The sequence below is a fragment of the Vicugna pacos genome, chromosome 8 (assembly GCF_048564905.1).
Source record: "Vicugna pacos chromosome 8, VicPac4, whole genome shotgun sequence".
NCBI lineage: Eukaryota > Metazoa > Chordata > Mammalia > Artiodactyla > Camelidae > Vicugna > Vicugna pacos.
Genome location: NC_132994.1, coordinates 55,213,953 through 55,236,634, shown reverse-complemented (window position 1 = coordinate 55,236,634; position 22,682 = coordinate 55,213,953). Strand labels below are relative to the sequence as shown.

Genomic DNA, 22,682 nt, shown 5'->3' with positions numbered 1-22,682 from the left:
CCAGATGGCTGGATAAAGAAGCTGTGGTATATTTATACAACGAAATACTACTCAGCCATAAAAAAGAATAAGATAATGCCATTTGTAGCGACATGGATGGACCTGGAGATCATCATTCTAAATGAAGTAAGCCAGAAAGAGAAAGAAAAATACCATATGATATCACTTACATGTGGAATCTAAAAAAAAAAAAAAGACACAAATAAACTTATTTACAAAAGAGAAATAGACTCACAGACATAGAAAACAAACTTATGGTTACCAAGGGGGAAAGAAGAGGAGTGGAGGGAAAAATTGGAAGTTCACGATTTGTAGATACTAACTACTATATATAAAATACATGAGCAGCAAGGTGTTACTGTATAGCACAGGGAACTATATTTAATATCTTGTAATAACCTATAGTGAAAAAGAATGTATGTGTGTGTGTGTGTGTGTATGTATGTGACTGAATAACTATGCTGTATACCAGAAACTATCACAACACTGTAAATCAAGTATACTTCAATGAAAAAACAAAAAGGTGATGAGTGTTGGGGTAAAAAGAATGAACCCAAGGGATGGGGGGTATAACTCAGTAGTAGAGCACATGCTTGGCATGCAGGGTTGAATCCCCAGTGCCTCTGTTAAAGGATTAAAGAAAAAAAAGAATGGACCCAAATTGGCAACCCAGCATAATAGGTATGATCATAGCAGTTTTAAAAATTTTCAATGGAAGAGAATTTTAATTTTTCTTTTACTTTTCAATCACAACTTTTCATTGGCAGTCCAACACCCCAAAGATATCACTTACTTCAACAGAAAATGTCAATATTTAGACCATCCCTCTCCCTCTCCCTCTCCCATAACTCCTGTATGGGTTGTGAATGAGATGTGTGATATCTCTGAATGGTCTCCCAACCAAGGGGGATGTTGGAAACAAAGGACACATGAAGCAAAGTGCAACTAACATGATACAAACACTCCCAAATGGCTATTTCCATCCATAGTAGTCACCTCTTTTCCATTGTGACTGATTTGAGCTTTACCAACACAAACAATCCCATCTCTTTGTGTCCATCAGGCAGGCAGAGCTCCAGCATGGTGCTGTCTGGCTCAATGTGTGTTTGTCCCGGATGCTGAACGCACAACTTTTCCCATCTTGTAGACTTCCATTCCACTGCTCCTGACAAGAGACAAGTCTATTTATGCATCCTGCTTCTGTTTTTGAAATGCAGAATGACAATTTTTCCTATGTTAAAAAACTAGGAAAACAATACTTCAATTACAATTGAATGGCTGTAAGGGACAGCACAGTTCCATGAACCTGTATAAAAACAATATTAAAATGTCTGGTACAATGTGCTTTTTTTTAGCTAAAAAAAATGTAGTTATGAGTTGTATGTGTGTGAATGTATGTGTGTTTTTAAAGTACCTTCATATAGTAGAGCTACAAAAAGAGATGCATTTTATTTATTAATTTGTGACTTTAATTTTAAGTTTGGCAGGCAATGAAAGTGAAGAAAATCTCCAGAGGGTTTCCTTTATTAGTGTTTGTTTCACATTTCTGAACTCCTGAAGATGAGAAGGAGTTACAAATTTCGAAAAGGATAAAACTAAGATAAACCTTGTGGGGTAAAATTAGAATTGGAATTAGTGTAAACTCATGGTTTCAAAGAACACACAGAGGAATAGAAATAAATACAGATATAAAAGTGTGTGTATATACATACTCATACACTTATGGATTTCCTGACTATCCACTGAGAGGACCGAAAGGTCACAATAGCCCAGTGGCAGTGATCATGCCTAGAACCTGGAGCTTGGCTTCAAATTCCATTCTCCACTAAAAGGAGTCAGAGAGAGAGCACTGATTCCAGGGCCGGGGCAAGGAAGGGACCAGATGACCCTGGAACATCGTGTTATACCAGAAAGCAGGAAGCACTCAAAGAATGATGGAGACATATGAAAAAGACACAGGAGCCAACTTGACAGAGCTCCCACTGGCCAAACTGGGGACAATTTGATCATCAAAATAAACAATTATTGTAACATATTAAAGCTCATTGAATTAAACTAGAAAATCATGAAAATATATAGATAGAAATAAATGAATACATTTGAAGTTTGTAAGGTACAAGATGTTTACACAATATCCTCCACTAAATTCTTATTTATTACAAAGAGAAACAACACTAACTTTACAGTTGAGAAGACTGGCCAACATCACCCAAGGCAAAGTGAGCCTCATCAGTGATGGGACAAATTGAAGTCACGCGCCTCGGTAGGAAGAACTTTTTCATTGATAAGTTTCTAATTTTACACTTCAACCCATGAAAGAGCTCTCTAAACTACCTATCTATCACAGAAGATGTTCTGTGATAGTCTTGTCTAACATGCCACGTCTGAAACTAACCCTGAAGAAGCATCAGACCAACCCAGACTGAAGGACGTTCTACAAAATCAATGGTCTGTAATCTTCAAAAGTGCCAAGTCGTGCAAGAATACTGAGAAACTGTTCCAGGCTAAAGGAGGCTAAAGAGATACGAACTAAGTGCAAGATGTGATTCTAAACAGCCATTTTTGAGGCAAGGGTGAAACATGGACAAGATCTTGAATGTATCTGTTAACCATCAGAAGTTGATGGGTCTGTGGCATCTGTGTTGAAGAATGTCCTTGTTTATAGTTCATTCCCACTAAAGAATTCAGGGATGGAGGATCATTAGGTGGGCAACTGACTCTAAATGGTTCAGAAGAAAAAAAAATTGTTTTAATTTTGTGTTTCCGACTTTTCTGTAAGTTTGTAGTTTTCCAAATTAAAAACAAAAGGTTTTAAAACCTAGGCCTGAGTCTTGTCTTCAGAGAATCTGTATAGAATCGAGGTGGGACCCAGGCATGACTTTTTTTTTAAAAGCTCCCCAGGGATTTCTAATGTGCAGCCAGGGTTAGACCCATTGGTCTAGACTCTAGACAAACTTGCTCATTTTATGAAACAGTGAACAGAATTCAGATGCCAGCCCAAAGGGCGTGCAGCTGACTGAGCAGACCCCAGAGCTCAGGTCTTCAGATTCCGGGTTGGTGCTTTCATTTATTTTACTGATACTATATTCAGGGCCCTGTACTTGATATTTTGGGGAAAAAAGCAGTAAAACATATGTGCTTGTGATAGTAATAATGCCTTCTTTTATGTAACATTTTATTGCTTATAAAATGTTTTAATGTTTCTTTTGGTTGTCTAGCAATTCACCTGAGTATTATTATCCCGGTTTTATAGACAAGGAAACTGAGATTAAAATGAGTGAGTGATATGCTGTGTTGGGTCCAGGACTCTGGTCTGCTGACACCTAGGCTAGAATTTTTCTGCCACACTCCACTAGTTTAATAGAAGACGCAAATGCTAAATGTCAAGTGAGTAACAAAGAGCCATAAGCATTTTGGGAGCAGACGAGAACTTGAAGTCACTCTAGGTGCAGAATTAGAAAGAATGTCACAAAGGAAGCAAAGATGAGCCACAAATTACAAGCCAGATCAGTAAGATCATCTCAGCAGAGAGAGGAGTCAAGTCACTTTTGCTAGACAAACAGAGTAAATGAGTAAAGGTCAAGAAGAAAATAGAAGCTCCAGGTCTTGGGGGAGACGGTGATAAAGCTGTTTGGGTAGAGGAAAGCATTCACATCAGTGAAAACTTCCCATCAGCGACATTATATGAGGATAGACAACAACATTGTGGGGCATTTCTTCAACTTTTTTGCCAGAGCGGGGAAAAAAGCCAGTTATTGAAAACAGCTGAGTAAGTTTATGCTTAGCTTCTATTTGACAGTTCCTATGGAAAAATCACTTAAGTAAATTGTTCATTTTTATTTAAATAAAGGGTAGATACAATAATTATAATATTACATTATGCAAGTTGCAAGAAAACAAGTGTGACTCACATTTGACAAATACTAGTGTAGATGCTCTGCATTTGGCAACAGGGAGTCGCCCACTTGGAGGACTTCCTCCTCGCTGATGGACTGCAATGACCTTTCGATTACACATGACCACGGAGGAGAAGGGTGATGTAGATTGGCCACACGTTATTTCTATTTTGCCCTTAAAATGTATTTTTGTAATTTTCTTTAAGGTGGATGTACTAGAGTGTATTCCTTGGAGTAATGCCAAGCTGCTGTTAACCAAACAATGCCAAAATACAGAAGGGGTTCCCAAAACGTAGAAGCTTATTTCTCTGTCATAACCCTTCTGCAGTGAGTGGTCCAAGTCTGTGGGGCAGCCCTGCTCCCAGCTCGTTTCAGATGGTCAGGATCCGCCAAGTCACTTCATCACCCCTAGGGCATGGTTATCCCGGTCAAAGCTGGATCACCACCAAGTCTCGATTCTCAATTCAGCCCATAGGCAAGGAAGAGAGGATGTGGAGGAAGCAGCCCAATGCCTAGAGCCCCAGACCCAGAGACGGCACACGTCACATCCTCTCACATTCCAACAGGGAGCACCTGGTCACATCTAACTGCACGGGAGACTGGGAAGGGCGGTCTCTAGCTACACAGTCACAGACCCGGGGAAAAGGGGGAAGGAGTTTGAGGTGATAACCAGCAGGCTGCATCATGTTGCTATTATAAGAAATTATAACTCAACGTGTATACTTTAAACAGCTTAGGAAGCTGCAATGTAAAGATCTCAAAGAAGTCACTAAACAGCCCAGTTTCTTTATTACCTTCTAGGGAAGAGACTACATTCTTCTAAACTTAAAGGAAGCAATCAAGTCCTGTGTTAAAATAATTCACCTTTTTGTCATTTAGCTTGCAGCCCAACCCAAGACTTGATAGCATCAGTGGCATGGTGAAGATCTAAGAAGCCAGATCTGGTCTACCCCAGATCACACGCTGGCATCCTGCAGGTTACAAGCAGCTCCCGGGCATAGTCCATGAGTATGACCCAGTATATAACTTTTCCTGAGCAACAACAACAAAAAGGGAATTCTGGCCAAAATACTAGACTGTCGCTTCCACCTGGCAGCTGGGACAGGTGCTGAGCTCACCACAGTCCCCAGGACAACCTCCTAACTTGCACCCATACTGCTCTGGCCTGACCCTTCATCACATTCGGATTCTTAAGCCCTGGAGCATGCACGATGTGGCCAAGCCACCCAAACCTGGGTTCAGCTTCAACTGTGGTGGCAGGAAACGCCACTGCAGAGAGTTGGGAAGTGGGGTAGTTACTCTCAACAGGATTTAGCCCTTCCCAGGCTTACTTCCTCTTCACTATTAAAAGCGGATTTCTCTTTCATTCAATTCCCCCGCCTAGTCGGCAATAAATCATGTATCTCCTGAGTTTAGTGTTATGAACGTGAAGAAGTCAGAAGCACAGGTGAAATGTTGAGAAGGATGGGAAGGGAACACACAATTATTTCATTTTAAAATGTTTTTGCTGTGAGAAAAATTCAAGGAAGTTTTAAAAATCTCTAAAAATAAATTCACTGAAACAAAGTGAATTCTCAATGAAATCTGGATAAAGAAAGGATAGAAATTAAAAATCTTTCCCTAAGAAGAAATACTGACTAGGCAGAAGACAGGCTAACCGTGCACCTAAAAAGATAAGCTTTCTTCTTTTCTTTATTGTTTCTTTTCTTTGCTGTTGTTTTATGTAAATAATTTCTTTATCCAGTTTTCCTCTGAGCAAAGCGACAGACTGAAGTGTAATTTAAATCAATCACGTGGGCCAAAAAATTGTATTCTGGGCCAAATCCTTTGAAAATGTATCATATGCATTAATTCTCCAGAGCTCAGTTCAGACTCCACTGTGGTTAAAAATTATGTTATACAGAGTATTGGTTCCCAGCTCTCCTTAGACTGTCAGAACCCATCCTTTGCCTTTATAAATTTGGGCTAGTGTCTGGTTTTGTTTGGGAAGAGAAAGAAACAGTCTTAACAAAAAACACACGAGTGAGATCCAGTACAGCCATCATTAATGTGCTAAATTATTTCTAATATCTATCACCCTCCTACATCCAGGACTACGCTTGCTTTGCATAGCAGTAAAGCTGCCTTTACCTCCTGAGTTGGAGCAGAGGGACAGACATTTTCATTTGATGTCCGCTGATGGAAACGAAACATTAAAATGCTATTTGGCAAGTAAGCAAAAGAGCAGAGGAGCGCAGCTTTCTTCCTTTTTAGACGTAGTTCTTTACAGAGTCTCCTTAAGAGTGCTCAGTAGGGTGTGACCATATTGCTCCCCGTGGTCATCATATGGTTTGCCCACGCAGACGCCGAATTGTTTTGTGGATGTGAAATATTGTACGTTACCCCGAGAGCCGTGGAGCCAGCGGAGCCAGGAACCGTTGTTGAGACTGACAGTTACATTGTGTTCCTGAATAGTGCAACGGCAGAATCAAAAACACAAATGGACCCAGACAGAATGTCCTGACCTTTAAGAAAAAGCCTGATTGGATATGGTGTAAACTCGCCTTCATCTCCCTCCATAATCCATTACACCTTTCTCAGCCCACTTTCTCAGGGCAGGCTGCTCCTAGACGGGCTTCTCTTAAATTCTTTATGTGAAATTATTTCTGGGACCCAGGAGCACTGCAGTGAGTGAAATTATTTCTGGGACCCAGGAGCATTGCAGTGAGTGACTGCCTCCCCCTACAGAACTTATTCTTGGTAGTTACTTGAGATTAACATGGTTCAAAGACAACATTAATGACAAATAGTGTTATTTTCATTAATCTAAGCATATTGGTATTGATGGCTGTACTTAAATTAAAAATAAGACAGATGCCCGGATAGGGGAATGGATGTGTAATCAATGCTTCCAAACAAATATCATTTAATTGTCTTTAAATTCATAAATTACTATTTGCAATCACTAGTCTCCACCTTGCCAACGTCTTCAAGGGATCTAAACAGAAAAAACAAACACACAGAAGGGTGGAAAGTGATTAATTTCTCATTCCTCTGTATGAATTTTTCTACTCAATGAGGTTGTAAAATAATGGTTTTTTAATGGTAAAATTTACTAATTGCTTGATTGTATTGACATAACTTAATTTCTTTCACTTTTTATAAGAGACTATTACTTGTCACCATTTGTAAGGTTAATGCTGTTCACGTGTGAAGACATAAGCTATTAAATCCAGGGTCCTACACAATCTGATACAAGCAGCACGTGGTGAGTTGAGACAAAAGTGTAAGAGCATAACTGAGATAATTAACATCCCCAGTTAATAATTTAAACTACATATTTATTTCTGCACGTTTAGAGGGGAATAGTGATATTAAATTTTGACCATTAGGAAAAGTTGAATGCCAATATCCAAATAAAATAGTCCAGATGCATGTTTGTAGGGAAAAAAAGTTCTTCATTCTTATTAAAAGACAGATTTCTTCTTTGCAAGTATTTTCTAATAATGTTTCTACTTAGAACAATCCTGTGGATACACAGCAGCCTTTTTAAGACTTTTCTCTGTCTTTCTGTTCCTCTTTCCTGTTCTTTTCCTGATTTCTAGGCTGCCTTTCTGCTAACAAAATCTCCTTCGTAAGTTAATGTATTTGATTTCAACTGTTTCATACTGTATAAACATTTACCACTAGCAGATTAGAAACACATGCTTTAAAATGTTTACAAGATTATATTACAGGTATAGGTATATTTCATCTGTCTCAACAGATAGAGGGACTTCACTTCTCATCGTATTTTTTAACTCTGAACTTCTACAAGTCTGATGATTCCACTGGGTATTTCGTGCATCTCTGTTATACAAGAAGAAAGCAAGCATCTTCTAACTCAGTTAGCATGCTTAAGAATGGGTTTGGTTTTGTGTTCCATTAAAGTCAACTAAATGGATGCGCCGCGTGTCTTTATTTCAAAAATAAAGCTGAACAATTAAATCCCATGTCTCTTTGCTCAGCTTTTGTTTCCCACTTGCTGCCTTTGGATGTAATGGTAACGAAGTCAGTTAACATCAAGCATGCAGTAACAGGCATGGCAGAGTTCCTTGTTTTTGCTCAATCAGTCTGTGTTCAAACTATCAGTTTGATTTATTTGTCCACATTGACCCTTATTCACCACTTAATTATCCTCGTATAATGTTTCAAGAGGCTCCTGACACAAGGAGAAAGACAATTGCCGATGTTCTGTGAAACAACTGTTGACCTGATGGGCCCAGATGAAGCCCGTGGGTCGAAGGTTGTTTGCTTTTGGAAGAACCCACTCCTCACGCCTGAGGGCTGCGGCCAGAGCCACTTGCTGTGGGTGCCAACGGCTGTCTGGTCAATCTGTTAATCCGCTTCTCGGAGTGCGTGCTGACCATCCCCACAGGATGTTCACGGCCTCTCACTCCATCAGTCTCTCCAAATCCCCTGATATGTTCAGGATAATCTTCAAGGGAAGGTATAAGGCAAAGCACATTCACATAGGCACACACTGCGCTTCAGAGTCAGCAGCGTCCTTAGAGGAACATACATGGTTCCTGCTGGGGGTGGAAATATATTTTCTCACTCTGTGTATGAACAGGAGGGATTTCAGAATTAACAGACCTGAAATCAGAAATATTATAGACACTGAAGTGCTTCCCATTGTGACTGGCCTCTAAGTCGCTGCTATCACATCTGAGGAATTATCACTATTAAAGGCAAGCTGATATCTGTCTTTTACCTTTTGCCAGAAATACCATACAGAGTAATGAGTTTAGTTGGAAATGAAGGAAACTTACTCAGAACTTTTGAAATCGGACAACTATTCTACATCCATAGCCATGAAAATTCAAATATACATAAATGATAGTTGAAAACACAGACAACAAATATTAAAATTTATAGAAAAATGGCACATATAAATATAAAAGTATAATTTTATATTTATGAAGTGGTTTTCTATAAAAATTTGAAATTATTTTCTGGCAAGTTGAGCCCATATTTCTTTTGGCTCCATCGCAGAATACATAAATGGTCTTTACAATACCCTCTAACCTCGGTTTGTCATTTTAATTTTTCACACATTTTCCTCTCTTGTTTGGTATGTTCTCCATCTTATTAAATTTTGGTCTCCACAGTTACCAGTGTAAACTGACAGCATAATTGTTTTTCATAAGTTAAAAATGTTCATAAATGCTGTTTGAACCTAACATTAGAAAACCACTCAGGAATTCACAGTCCGACACAGCCTCCGTTTGTCGATGACTTTTATCCTTTTGCATCTAGGCCTTCCTTTCTCTGGAATGAGTGTATGATGACCAATGTTGCCCCACAGAAACAATATTATGAGAATTGCATAAATTACAGGCAGCATTTTTCAAAATGAAAAGTACCAAATATTTCTAAAAACTCCCTGGTAAGACTTTTTACTGGTGTGGCTGGAACCAAAATCTGGAGAAGCCTTTTCAGAAGCCCCTGTAATCAGAATGAAAACCACCAGAATAGAGTCTTTCACACCCCACGCTCCTCACCCTGACCCTCTCTGTCTGAGGAGGTCTGAAACCCTAGCAGAGGGGGTCTGGTGGCCAAAGACCTTCTGGCTGATTCTGTGCAGAGAGACTGTGGGTCAGGAGACCCATGTGGCCGCAGATGTCCCACCCAGACTTGGCAGCAGCGGTTTCCTCATCAGCGAGAGGTTCGGATGCAGTGTCCCTAGGAGCCCCTGTGCTGTTCAAGGGGTACACATCTCAGGCAAGAACTCTGGGGCGGGCGCATCAGTGAGCTGCAGTCTGGCATGCCCAGTTTTGCCCACACTGGATCCACTCTTTCCTGCATGAGATTTTTCTCCAGGACAAAGGATTCTGTGTCTTTTGTTTGTTTGTTTGTTTTTAATTAAAGTACAGTCAATTTACAATGTTGTGTTAATTTTGTGTACAGCATAGTGATTCAGTTTTATTCCTTTTAATATTCCTTTTAATATTCTTTTTCATTATAGGTTATTACAAGATATTGAATATAGTTCCCTGTGCTATACAGCAGGACCTTGTTGTTTATTTATTCTGTATATAGTAGTTAGTATCTGCAAATCCCAAACTTCTAAGTTACCTCTCCATTTCCCCTTCTCCCTGATAACCAGAAGTTTGTTTTCTATGTCTGTGAGTTTGTCTTGGTTTTATAAATAAGTTCATTTGTGTCATTTTTTGATTCCACATATAAGTGATATCACACAGTATTTTTCTTTCTCTTTCTGGCTTACCTCACTTAGAATGATGATCTCCAGGTCCATTCATGTCGCTGCAAATGGCATTATCTTATTCTTTTTTATGGATGAGTAATATTCCACTGTGTGCATATGTGTGTGTGTGTATATATATACACACACACACACACATACATATATACAACAACTTCTTTATCCTGTCATCTGTCAATGGACATTTAGGTTGCTTCCCTGTCTTGGCTATTGTAAATAGTGCTGCTCTGAACACTGGGTCCATGTAGCTTTTTGAGTTGGAGTTCTCTCCAGATGTATGTTCAGGAAATATTGTTGGGTCATGTGGTAAGACTGTTTTTTAGTTTTTTAAAGGGATTCCATAGATTTTAAAGAAGTTCTTTTTTTGTTGGTTGGTTTATTTAAAAAAAAAAACTCTGACTAGAGAAGCCTCCCAGCTCTGAGATTACATAAGTCTAGGAATAAAATTGTGCTTCTAAAGAGCCGAAGGAAGGCAGAGACAGAGGAGAACAGGCAGAAAGAAAGCCTCGGGGACAGGCTTGGCCATCTCTGCACCCTCCCCTCAGTGGGTTCTGTCATTTGCTGCTGGAGTAATCATTTCTCCTCTTTCTCTGGCCACAGACACGTGGGCCTGAGATGCTGCCCAGAAAGAATGCCGGTGGGACTGTGAGGACGCCTGCAGCCGGGGACTGTACTGATGGGGAGTCTGGCTTCTCCCTCTGCTCTGAAATTTCACATGTTCCAGTAGAAATGATCAAAATAAAAATTTCCCTGAGAAAAATACAGCCATCTTTAAGTTTTGGTTGTTGCTGTTTTATCTCACTCTCCTACTCTGAGTTCCTTTCCACCAGAAAATATTTTTTTAATCTGAAAAATAATTTTCTTTTGACTCCTAGAGCTACATGTACCTCTTTCCTTCAAAAAGAGATTTGCGAAAAGTTCACTTCCAACAGCTCGAGGATTCTCTGACAAATCTGCTTTTGCCTCAGTCATCTTCATGCTGCTAGTGACTCAAAACAACGTTAAGAGTAAAAGTAACCAAGGGGAGAAGGAGTAAGCAGGAGCCACAGAAACAAGCACATATTTTAGCAAAAATGCTGAACTAACTCCCAACAGCATAAACCTCCCAATTCATTGAATAGTATGAACCTTCCCAAAAAGATAGGGACTCTTGACAATCATTTTAAATTTACCAACATATTTTGGATTACCATAGATAAAAGTTAGTACTTCATTCAGTTTGTCTTTTGATGGAATAAAATTTTAACAGATTATACTTTGTCCCTCCCTAAGACAAGTAAATAAATAATATTTGAGAACTCACCTTGTTTCAGGAACAGTGTGATATATGGTTGGTACCTTGAAAGCTCAGACAACTTGACTTCTCTACTTAACACCAGTGCGCCCTTGCAGAGTTATTTGGTCAGAACCCCAGATTCTCCATACGTAAAATGGGAACTTTGATGCTGGGAGTGTACAGTGAGAAGATCAAAATACAGCTCCTATCCCATCCTTGCCCCTCCAAAAGTAATCTGCAAAGTGTTTTCCTTTCCATGCATTTCCTTGTATAATTCGACAACACCTACAGCGCAGGGGCAATCAACCTTTTAAGGATGAACTAACTTAAGCGTAGGGAGAGTAATCAGAGAACAAATACAGGGCTGCTGGCCTTCCAGCCATGCTTTTTCCATTTCTCCATTCCATCTTTGTTCCTCCCCTGGTGGCCACCATGATAAGATGAAGATTTAGCTACAACTTACGTGTCTTTATGGGGAAGTATGCTACAGGTAGAGGCGAGGAATAGAAAAGAGGCAGAAAACTATACTTGTGACCATTTATCCTACATCTGGTCTTGGAAGCCATGCAAAATGGCAAAGCCTGACTGGAGATGCTGGGAGAAAAGCAACGGGGTACCCAGCGTACTGGTTGAAAACAATGGTTCTGACGGGGCTGGGGAAAACTGAGTCCCTCGGGGGCATCTGGCAGGGTCTAGACACATTTTGGGTTGTAAGAAGGGAGGAAGAGGCTTTACTGTCACCTGGAGGGAGAGTCCAGGGATGCAGCTAAGCATTCTACAATGCACAGGACTGCCTGCCGCCTACAACAGAGTTATGCAGCCCCAGATGCCCATAGCACTGGGGTTGAGTCCCTGGCTTAAAATGAAAAATCCAAACAGAAAAACAGTCTTCTTCCTTTGCCATGATTCCTTTTCCTAACAGTCTTTCACTATCTGGCAGTAATGTCAGGGGGACATTTGCTCAATTTACAAATTCTGAATGGTGAGATCACAATGGTTCTGGGTGAGAGTATTAAGTGTTTAAATATACGTGATGTCTCTAATCCTGGAAGGAAGACAGCCTTGAAATAACTGGTATTTGAATTATTTATACATTTTTAAATTGCAAAAGGTACTATAAAATCTTAAATGTTGGGCTAAAATAAAAATAGTAAAATTTTCTCATGTTATTTTTTTTCTTTCTATTAGGAAATTCTGAATTCCTTGCCTTTGATTATTTGGATTCTAGGGATTTGGAACAGACTCGGCATCTAAAATAGACCATGCATCACAGAAAACGATGCCAGAAAGGTAAAGGCTTGAGTTTAAGATCATCCTAAATCTTAATAAATGTTTAAGACTTAAACGTGTGTTGCTTAAAGCTTCTGTATTTTATGCAATTTGCTTCTTCCCTGTAAAACACAGATAATGAATCCAAACAAGATTACACAAATAATCATGTACAGAGAAAAAAGAATAGATTTAATTCAGGGTTTAGTAGTGTGTCCAAATCAGAATGAGCATTAGAAGCACACTCGTTAATGAACTCCACCACACAAGCACCGCCAGCTTGCTCACTGAAAACCAACTACATGTGGAGGGAAAAATATAAAGACGCTTCATTTTCTTAGCTTACAGGAGTCTTTCGAATACAAAACAGCACTGAGACTAAGAGTTCAGCAGAGTCTATAACGTTGACCTCAAAGTTCAGGATTGCTTTGTTACGTTTGATTCTTGGTTAACAGCAGAGGGGCTTCTGTCTCCCAGAATCTAATAAGATAAATCAAGTTGTGTTTTCCATGTGGCAATTCCTGTAAGCAAAATTTTAAACATACTTCTAATAAAAAATATATGAACATGTACTACTTTCTGGCTGATATGGATATATTAAAAAACATTAATTTTTTTTCATATGGAAAATTTATGACCACGAAGTCAGTATATATCAAAGAGTTTGGCCAAGGCACACCAATAAAGCATTCACCTACTGGGTTATGTTAAAACAGGGCAAGATAAAAGTAAAGTTAGCTCATTTCTTCCCATCACAACAAAAAGGTTGATAAAGAACATACTTGATATCAAACAGCGCTTCCTGCTGGCTTCAGTTACCTGGGAGTTTGGAGCCTGCGGTTTGAATAATGTTTGCCCTACAATGGGAGTGACAGCAGAAGTGTGGAGAGACTGATGGGGCTTCCTGCAGGGGCAGCTTTTAGAGTTCAAACTCATTCTTTACTCTCAAGTAGAACCGATAACAAATGTGTAAATAAATAGTCCCTGATCTTCTGATGTGCCCTTTCTTGATGCTGGGAATTACGTAACAGTTCACCCCGCAGAGGTGAGCTGACTGCATCAAATTGCGTTCCAGAGCGATGCAAGTTTTCAAAAGAGTTAGCAAAGAAACATTTTTTCATAATTTCACTTGAAAGTAAATGTTTGAATATGAGATTCCTAAAGAAAAAGGGCTCCGAAAGTTGGGGCATTGACTAAAGATGCTTTTTGAAGATGAAAAACATAAAACTTACGATACTAATAGACTTTATATGCATGCACAAGTTCCCATTTTAATAACTATGGTTTTGGCTCCCCAAATCTGGAAAGCATTTTTCCAGAATAATAAAATTTTAATATAAAAATTTAAGTTTAATACGAAATATAATACCTATACTAACGTTCATACTTTTTTCCTAAAAGAATATTTAGATATCAAAGAATAGCTTAAGTACTTGGCTGTTATTTATCTGATTTTCATACAAGTCAATAAAAAGACCTAGGCAATTACATTTTACAATTGCAAACATTATCTTCTGTTTCTAACTATTCAAATACAAATTATATTAATTATCAGTCCAGTTTTGAAATATACATGTTTCTATGATTTAGCAGTTATGTTTCAAGTAATGCCTAGAGGGAAATACTTTAACTTCTGATAAATTAACCTTTGAGTTACAGGAAAGTGGAGGGAGACAAAAGAAAATTCTGGCGTGTGTCTGACTGAGCGATACAGCAGTTCTGAGTGACCACCAGAGGGCAGCATCCTCCAATGGTTGTGGGGGGAGGGAGGCGACTGGGATGGAATTTATGATGGCTAGCTGCACCTATTTAGAAATTCAAAGCCTCATACTGTTTACTGATTTTCCAGTTGAAATCCAGAAATGTGAGAGCAAGGAATTTTTTCTCTCCAGCTTAAAAAAAGTGGAAGACATTCCAAAGCAGACATTTTAAACATTTTAAAGCACTTGCCCAGCACTGTTCTCAGTGTTTTATGTATATTAATTCATTTCACCCTCATAACAACCCCGTGATATGCATAACTGTTATTACCCCCGATCTTATAGATGAGGAAACTGAAGCACAGGGTGCTTCAGTGACTTGCTCAAGCTAAGTTGCTGGAACTGGGATTCAGACCAAAGCACTTGGTTCCAGAGGCCAGGCGTAAGACATCCCTGCTAAAACTGAGACTTCCCAATACACTCTCTTTTCTGTTGGGTCATTAAACCTCTCTGATAAACTGTAAGTTGGATAGTAATTTCTTCCTTTCACTTCATCTTCTTGAAAGATACAATTCCATTTTTTCTTTTATTTCCATAATAATAACCCACTTGTTCTTTAAAAGAAAAACACATTCTGTATTTTCACGAAGTTCACACTATAGCAGGCATACCTATCATATCAAGATTTGTCAGAGAGAATGATGTCCATTTTAGATTCTGAGTTTTCAGAAGGCAGAAACTTAAACATGCACAAAAATAAAGACTAAAGCCTCAGCCAGCACTGGGCTTGCAAATTGATCAAACCAACAGCCCACATATTGGAAAAATAAAGACTATCTACAAAGGAATGTATTATTAAATCCTTATTATGATATTGGAAAAGGAGACTAAAGAATTACTGATTCCAAGTTAAAATATAAAAAAGGACAAATAGAATTAGTTAATCAGAAATATCAAATCAAAACAACTTAAATTTCCAACTCTTATAGAGGAGAGACGTTGTACATTGATATCAAATAAATCGGAACTGTAGAGTAAGCTGTTTATTCTTTCATTCATTCATTCATTCATCTGGCACTTATAAAGAGCGGCAGAATTAGTGACCTCCTCATAGAGCAGAGCCTTGAAATGTGAGGAGGATTTTCCTAAAAGGGGCAAAGGAGGGCAGCTTCCTGGCAAAGGGATCAAGGAAAGCCAAGTCCAGGGTCATGGAAAGCAGAAAGTGTTTGGAGAACAGCAGAAAGCCGTAATTGGATGAGGCTCTGGTCAGGGGAGGGAGGTGCAGGGAGAAGGGGCCACAGACCTGAAGGGCAATGGGTGTGAAGAAGCTAGAATGAAAATCTTAGTAAGGGACTCAGACTTTTCCTTGTAGGAAATGGAGAAAGTGGGGATTCACTTCTAAAGCTGAATTCAATGTACATCTATTGTGCAAATAAAAAGTCCGCCTTGGATGTGGTATTAAGTATGCATACAGAGAAAGACAAATATCAGATGCTATCACTTGTATGTGGGATCTAGAAAAAAGAAGAGATGAATGAATTTATTTGCAAAACAGAAACAGAGTCACAGACATAGAAAACAAGCATGTTTATCAAAAGGGGAGGTGGGTTGGAGGGATAAATTAGGAGTTTGGGATTTGCAGATACTAGCTACCATCTATAAAACAGATAAAGTCCTACTGTATATTCAGTATCTATGTTCACACAGGGAACTGTATTCAATATCTTGTAATGGCCTCTAGTGAAAAAGAATATGGGAAGGAATGTATATTCACACATGTATAACTGAATCACTATGCTGTACGCCAGAAACTAAGACAACATTGTAAATTGACTATACTTGAAATTTTAAAAAAAGGAAAGGAGAGCAAACAAAAAACAAAAACAGGTAAACAACAAGGTCCTACAGTATAACACAGAGAGCTATAGTCAATACATTATAATAACTTATGATGAAAAAGAATATGTGTATATATATATATATGTGCAACTGAATAACTTTGCTGTACACCAGAAACTAACACAACATTGTAAATCAACTATACTTCCAAAAAAAAGGTTCATATGAATAATTGAATAATGAGTCCCTTTAGGTTTACAGATGCCGCCAAATCAGGAAAGCAGGCTAACATTTTCATTGTCTTGATGAGTTGGAGAAGCACTGATTAAAAAGCAGCCAGTAAAGACAAGTAAGGAGAGGAAATTAGTGAAGACAAAGTAAGGACATTGAGAGAAGGGCTAACAGAAGGAATGTCTCCAGAACATGCATGGAATGGGGATTAGAAAGCGACAGTCCATTTGCCAGATCAAGTCTATCTGCCAATTCAAGTCCATCAGTCTCAGACCTGCAGAATGATCAAGGAGACCCAAGTATCTACATCAGTCCCTGTTGAGCATGAGCACATGCCCCGGAAGCATTTTGAGCGCCTCCTCTGTTCCAGGCACTGGGCCAGGAGCTGGGAATTGAAGATGAAAGAGAGACGATGCCGGCCATCAGGAAGTTCGCAGTTGTATGGTGACAGCTGGAGGCGACCATGAAGCAAACCACTGCATGCAGTTGAGACATTCCGATGTCCTGTGATATTAGAGAAACAGGGAACTTGTCATTCTGAGGGACTCCCAGCGTGCTGTTCTCTGGTGCTCTCCGGGCCGAATATGCTTGGCCTTTCCTCTCCTCTAATAGGAAATTCTATTTCTCTTTCTAGACTCGTGTTTCTGAGGAGGTCACTAATTCTTCCCCCACCCCAACTCTTAATAATCCTGAGACTACTGAGCGGCTGTAGTGAGCCTGTTTGTGAGGTAAATTGTGCAAAACTGAATTGGAGAGGAACAGAACTCCCGAGTGTGGTGGATGCCATTATTTGTTCATGCTTGTTTATTCCCTCCCTACCCTTGCCACGTCCACTGACCAGCATAGTACACGTCCCTTCCCCAATGACTTTGAGCTTGGCCAAGAGTCTCACTTTGGCTGACAGAATCTTACTGGACACAATATATGCCACCTCCAAGCAGAATCTTTAAGTGTGTGTAATATGGCTCTGTTCCCCTTGAATTTCTGCCCTCAGCCATGAGACTGGTAAACCCCAGGTAAAGCTGCTCCTTCAGCCTCGGTCCCAGAGTGCGGAGATCCATAAAGCCCAGCCATGTTCAGCCGAACTCAGCTGAGCACAACAGAGCCCAAGGTTGACCTGTAGTCCTCAAGCAATGAGCACATGAGATGAATGTTTTGTTAAGCTACTAAGATTTGAGGGTTGCTCGTTGTCTCAATAATTGTTGACTAACCAATCAGGTAAAAATTATGATAATCCAGGTAAGGAACGACTGTGGCATAAATTACAGCAGTGACATTGAGGATCAAGAGTTGAGGGCCATTTAGGAAGTGAAACCAAAAAAAAAATTGCAGTGGGAAATGAAAAAAGTAAAGGAATGAATCATGATAGCTACATTTCTGGCTCAGCAACTAGAGAAGGGAAGCAAAGACCTCTGTTCAAAAATTAAAGGTGCCGGGTTCTTTAGGGGATGCAAAGAAAATAGTGGAGAGTAAGTTAAAACTGAGAAGTATTTTAATACACATGTGTGTGATTATAATTATTAAAGTGACTATCATCCATCTCTATTAAGCAGCTAACAAGTGGAAATAAGCTTAATATGCATGAAAAGAGGTTATCACACTCAAGAATGACACTTCTGACTGGAGAGGTTGTTAGGTATTAGAATGCATTATCCATGGTATTCAAGGAATTTTCCTTTACAGGATATATTTCGTTCCAGATTAGACATGGAATTTTCAAATTAATTATGAAGGAAGATGTTTCCTAGTAGTGTGATTTTACACTATTCTTGCCTAGTCTTCAATGACTTAGATTGGGTTAATTTTATCTCTTCTGAGACTTCCTTTCATTATCTCAAAAGCAAAAAATGAAACCAGATGATTTTCAAAGCACCTGAAAGTTTGGAAGTAGTAAAAGAGACCCCACCAGGACCACAGGACATTAGAGGATAACCTCGCAGTCTGGGTTGTAAGAGGAGGTGTAAGATTCAAGGGAAAGATGTCTATATATTATGCCATTTTGTATACTATGTATCACATGTATATATCATGACGTTGATTGAAAGAGAGAATATATTCTTTTTAAACCATAGATAAACTCCTCCTCTTATAAGAAAAATAGTTAAAATTATTTTTGACATAAAAAATGGTTGAGAAATGTAATTTCCTGTGGACTTATTTTTCTACAAATGTAAATTCCAAATATTTAATGCCTTAATCCTTGCTCCATATGCCAACAGAATTAAACTTCGCAGTTTGGTCCAGTTGCTACACTTTGCCTTGGGGGAAATATTAGGGTAGCATTATCTATGTATGACTTTGGACCTAGCCAACATAAAACACAATACATAATAGTCACAGTTCTCGGGTTTAACAGTAGAGCTGCTTTTACAGCAATATGAATCCTAATAACTGGGTGTTTTATGTACAATTTAACATCATTAAATAACATTTTGCTTACAAAATATTTGGCACATTATATATATATTTATATATATGTTAAGGAATCATTAGCATTTTCATGCTAGATCTGTTGTAGAGGCTTAGCAATGCAGGTGGTTCTAAATTTGATCCAAAATAACTGAGATCATAGGTTATCCATCAGTTAACAACCTTTATTGGGTAGAGAGTCCTGTAAAGTCAAACACTTTATAATGCAGAAAGGAAGGAAGTCAGTGTTAGAAAATAAACCATGCCATACAAGACCCAAAGAGGAAGTTAGGTTGCAAAATGAAGAAAACAAGGTTTCTGATCACAAGGTTCCTCAAGTCTTAAAAATAAATAAGAACATGCTGACTCTTAATTTACCAGCTAGAGAGCAATAAGTAGTCTTAAAATACAAGGAGAACCAGACGAAAAACCCATAATAATGAATCAGGAAATAATTATTTACGCTATCAATCCAACATTTTTTTAAACCTTTATGGCTAACAAAGTTTTATAGGGAATTTCTGCTAGACTTGGATTCAGTCAGGAACCATCTTTTTGAATTAAAAACATGTCCTGCGTGTAATTTTTCAAAAGTTACTCAGTAGAAATGTGTTGAATGATAGAATGTTAGGGTTAAAAAACCCACAGCTCTGTAAAGGAAAACTGACTCCTGTTTTATATATTTGGCCCAACATTTATGGCATGGAATAATTACAGTAACGTCAAAGATTCCAAACTGGTAATTATTTACAAGCAAGCATTATTGGTAAGCAACAATTTTTAGTGAGACGGGAAAAAACAAATAATGGTTATTTCAGATGCTATTCTTAGTATTATGATAAGAAATAACAGTCTTAATTTATGCACCATTAATATAAATGTATAATAATACCAAATGCAGAGCATACATGTGCCAGCACTATTCTAAGCACGTGTATGTGTAAATACTCAAGTTAATTCTTACAAAGATCCTCTGAGGTAAGCACTATCATCCCCATCTTACAGATGAGAAAACTGAGGCATAGAAAGGTTAAATAACTTTATTAAGGGCACACAGCTAGTAAATGATAGAGCCAGAATTCTCTCTTGTTAAGACTGGAATTTCTCCCAGGGAAAACCACAGCAGTTCATGCCAAGGCTCATAAGGTTCAGTGTTGCATATTCTCTTTGGTCAACTTACATAGACTAATGTTGCAGGGAAATCTGCTCTTAAAAGATCTCTAGCCCGATCTCAATTCAATCTATCCTTTCACCTTAGGGTATTAAAAACAAAATGCCAAATTTACATATATCTTAATGATTACCTTATTTATCTGATCATCTTAACTTTGAATGGAAGTGGATAAAAAAATTCAGTTCAAAAGGAATTTGGACATCGAATGTAATTAGATTTTTAGTTTATGTCCCAATGTTTTTTGAAATTTATATACTAGAAATAAAATTATATTCCCCCTGTGTAATCATTTTCACAGACAATAATTTTTCTGAGTGATTTGAGTGATAGAAGCTCATCAGGTTTATCATCAGTGTGTATTTGGCAGTGGGGAAGCCGGTAAGTCCACTCCACCCAGACAATGCCTAACACCAGGCATATCGGTCAAAGGCACCCTTATAACGAGCCTGCGGCAGTTTGCGGCCCTGTTGCAATATCCTGCCTGTCAAGAACCGCACAGGGTCTGAGATTTTTATCCTACGTGCCAGCCAACCATTTAGGGTGCCCCAGTTCCCCAAATGATGGCGAAAAACATGAGACCCCCCGGGTTAGAGACAAAGGACTCTATCACTCCCAGCACAGCAGGCAGCATGGATTCTTGTGTTCACACCATTCCCCGAAGTCTCACTGATGTGATGAAGGTGGCCAGGGTATACGCAGTGCACGAGGTGGGTTTGCATCACAGCTAAAGAATCCTCAGCTTAGGAAATCCAATGTTTTTGATGGGCTATAAGCACACTTGCCCAATCTCGGCCCCAGAGAGAGGGAAATAGCGGACAGCAAACAAATCTGCCCTCTGCTTTGGAGAGAGACACTGATGTCATCTTTTAAAGCTATTTGCTCAACAAGCTGAAAAGATAGTCTAGACCAAGAACAAGCTGTCAGTGCCCTGCTCAGGAGTCACAGGAAACGTGAGAGATCCTTAGAGAGCTACCTTCCAGCACATTGGCCAAGCCAGGGCAATCTACTGTATTAAGGACCAGCATCAGTTTGCAGGAACGCTAGGTTCTGCCCAATAATTAATTTCTTACTGTGATCCTCTAAACTACAGAAGCCTGGAAAGGCTACCAATGCTATTCACCCCAGACACCAGCCAGCCCACGAAAAGTGAAAGCAAACTGCTCTAATCATTTTGAAGAGCGAAGCTATCCCTGGGGCTTTGTACCTCCTCTTTTTCCCCTTGCCTTCTAGTGCCCCCACTACCAGCCGGAATGCGTGCAAACTATTGACCTTTCTGTTTAATCCTTTTTGGATCTTTGGCAAATCATGGACTTAGCAAAATTTATCTCATCATTCTCTTACTTCTGCTCTCATCATTCCTCCTGCCCTTCCTCTTGTGCTAACCCCTTCCCAAGATCTTGTGCCCACACTAATGTGGGTCCATCCATAATGGCTCAAGAATTTCCTCTGCCCACCCTGCCTACCCTGCTCTCTTCACCAATGGTTTCTCTTTTTTCCAGGTAGGTGTCATGTCCTCTAGGACGTCTCCTTTGTGAGGATAGCTGTTAATTTTTGCTCTTCCACAATTCCAAGTGCAATCTGCTGTCACTGAGCTTACCACCACTCTGTATTTTGTTTTTATGGAAGTATAGCTGATTTACAATGTTGTGTTTCTGTTATATGGTATTTAGCTGTACATATTTTTTTCATATTTTTTCATTATAGATTATTATAAGTTATTGAATATAGTTCCCTGTGCTATATAAACCTTGTTGTTTATCTATTTTGTATATAGTAGTTTGTATCTGCTAATCCCAAACTTCTAATTTATCCCTCCCTGCCTTTCCTCTTTGATAACCGTAAGTTTGTTTTCTATATCTGTGAGTCTGTTTCTGTTTTGTAAATGAGTTCATTTGTGTCATTATTTTTAGATTCCACATATAAATGATATCATATAATATAATGTCCATCCACATATAAATGATATCATATAATATTTGTCTTTCTGTGACTTACTTCACTTAGTATGATAATCTCTAGGTCCATCCATGTTGCTGCAATGGCATTATTTCATTCTTTTTTATGACTGAGTAGTATTCCATATGGCACAACACACACACACACACACACACATATATATATATATATATATATATATATATATATATATAATATATATATATATCTCACATGTATATATCGCAACTTCTTTATCCAGTCATCTGTCAATGGACATTTAAGTTTGCTTCCATGTCTTGGCTATTGTAAATGGTGCTGCTATGAACACTGGGGGATCACTACCCTGTATAATTATTACCAGTCCCCATCTCAGTTTCCCTGCCTACATTTTGAATGACCGAAAGTCTTACTATTTACAAATAGCCAATACCCTAATAGGATGCCTGGCACACAGTGAGAAGTCAAAGAACTGTTTGTGGATTGAATAAATGAGGGAATGAATGAATAATGCAGTCACTGAGCTCATTCGCAAGTGAACAGAAGGCCCAGAGAAGCAGAGGCTTCAAAACAAAGGATCAGACCTCTGGTGGCGAAAATAACAAGCCCTATTTCAGGCAGGGTGGGCTTATTTCCAATTTATGAAATGGTGAACAAAGGTTACCTGTAGCATAAGGATTTATTATACCCACATATCAACAAATAATAC

General features: G+C 38.8%; 1 long non-coding RNA gene across 1 annotated transcript in view; it reads right to left on the bottom strand.

Annotated features, from left to right (window-relative positions):
• Window positions 1-15,433: 15,433 nt before the first annotated feature.
• Window positions 15,434-22,682, bottom strand: part of LOC140697734 (uncharacterized) — a 52,800-nt gene continuing 45,551 nt past the window's right edge. Inside the window, exon 3 of the long non-coding RNA XR_012075031.1 lies at window positions 15,434-16,959. This is a non-coding gene — a long non-coding RNA (uncharacterized lncRNA). The remainder of the gene's footprint in view (window positions 16,960-22,682) is intronic.